The sequence below is a fragment of the Chiloscyllium punctatum genome, chromosome 16 (genome assembly GCF_047496795.1).
Source record: "Chiloscyllium punctatum isolate Juve2018m chromosome 16, sChiPun1.3, whole genome shotgun sequence".
NCBI lineage: Eukaryota > Metazoa > Chordata > Chondrichthyes > Orectolobiformes > Hemiscylliidae > Chiloscyllium > Chiloscyllium punctatum.
In genome coordinates, this window is record NC_092754.1 from 91,615,645 (window position 1) to 91,617,823 (window position 2,179).

The window sequence follows — 2,179 nt, forward strand, 5'->3', positions numbered from 1 at the left end:
CCCAATGGCCCACCCATAGGACCTCCGCTATCAGGATTCAGAGCAGAAGCGGTAATGCAAAGACTAGAACAAACAGCCCTAGAAACAATCAAACCAAAATCTGGGTCCGCTACGCAGATGACACCTTTGTCATCACAAAACGAAACAAGATAGTAAAGACATTTAACATCATCAACAACACTCTCACAGGCATAAAGTTCAACAAGGAAGAAGAAACCGACAACAAACTCGCATTCCTGAATGACACAGTAGAAAGAAAAGACAACGGAGAACTACAAACCTGTGCATACAGAAAACCGACAAACACTGACCAAATACTTCACTCCACCAGCAACCATCCCATCACACGCAAACGAAGCTGCGTCAGAACAGTATTCCAACGAACCACCAGACACTGCAGCACAGACGAACTTCGGAAAACAGAGGAAAACCACCTTTACAATGTATTCGAGAAGAACAGATACTCAAAAAATACAGTCCACACTTTCCTCAAGAACAAACCACGACAAGCAGACCAAACACAGCCAGGAACCATAACCACCTGACCATACATCAAAGACGTTTCAGACACGACAGCCAGACTACGAAGACCCCTCGGAATCCTAGTAGCACACAAACCCACCAACACTCTCAAACAAAAACTAATAAACTTAAAAGAACCAGAACAATCCAAAGACAAAACCAACGTCATCTACAAGGACTGTCACAACTACTACGTAAGACAACAGGAAGAAAGTCACGACCTTCTCTCCCTCGTAGCCCTACATACGGATTACAAATACCACGATTTCAACTGGGACAACACATCTATCCTGGGACAGGCTAATCAAAGACACGCCTGAGAATTCATAGAGGCCTGGCACTCCAACCACAACGCCATAAACAAACACATAGATCGAGATGCCATCGATCAACACCTCAGAAAACGAACAGGAAATGACATCACCACAAACCCCAGGAACCCCATCGAGGAGAAAGATACAAATAGAAAGCAGGAGACAACAGATTCTCTTCACTTGGAGGTCGCCACTGATGATGATGTTACCTAGCCAAGTAATGAAACGTCTGGATATCAAAGCTACAGCTGAGCAAGCAAACCTTCACCCTACATTTTAAATTATTTTTCTTGTTTATGTTGCATGAATCTGCGGTCATTGATCCACAGTTTAGTTTCACTCCCTAAAGGTAACATGCTGATTTCTCCAGTTGTTCATAGTTCAATGTGATGCATCCAGTGTGTGTATAACGAGAGGGAGCTTGCTTCCCACATCTTGTGTTTGTCCGTGCCTTATGTCCAGCATTCATCAATGGCGAGAGCAAGGGGCGAGGGCGAGACCAATGTGTCAGTCTTTCCGTGGCCATGCACGGCACCAACATTGGCAATTCTCCACTGTGCATTTACAGCCAGTTCTCAGTGCCCCTACACCCACGCCCCGCCCCTTTGAAGTATCGCCATCATTTTGTGCTGTCTCGCTGTGCTCTTGTCACCAGGATGAATTACTTCTTCTCAACCTCCTCCAGATTTCATCTGACAAAACGTTCATTAAGAATTCCTTTGCATAAACATGCACTTCGCAGCTCTCGTTATTTGATTTTCCTGGATGTCTTTCATACGAAAAAACGTTCACAGCAACTTGATTTGTAAAAGGAAACCGCGCTCCCTTTCAATATCCCAATGCAACCTACATTTCAACACAGTTCAGTCAACAGGCTCAAACCATCCTTGGAAATTTTGGAATAGCGTCAATGCATATCAACTGACCATTAGCGTTCCCATACGACAGCTGTGATCATCTGAAAATAGCACCAGTGAATGCCAGTGATGAGAGTGGGATTTGAAACCACGCGTGCAGAGCACAATGGATTAGCAGTCCATCGCCTTCACCTCTCGGCCACCTCGTTACAGATGCACGAAAAGCTCTGACCTTATGAATAATTGAATTGGGTAAATTATGCAGAGCAGCAGATATTTCTCCCTGGTGTTGGTAAAATGATAAATAACATAGTACGGTTCCAAGACTATGGTCTGACCCCTGGGTTGTGGGGCAAGTGCACTCCCACTGTCAGACAATGCACACAGTGATCTGAACAAAAATGAGGAAATGAATATGTAACAAGGTCTGTTGAATTCTGTGAAGATTTGAAGTCAACGGAATGAATTACCCGAGACAGCAGAAGG

At 44.4% G+C, this 2,179-nt stretch overlaps 1 non-coding gene across 1 annotated transcript; it reads right to left on the reverse strand.

The window, feature by feature from the left end:
* Window positions 1–1,820: 1,820 nt before the first annotated feature.
* Window positions 1,821–1,902, reverse strand: trnas-gcu (transfer RNA serine (anticodon GCU)). Its single transcript has one exon. It is a non-coding gene; the product is annotated as a tRNA-Ser (tRNA).
* Between the last annotated feature and the right edge of the window lie 277 nt (window positions 1,903–2,179).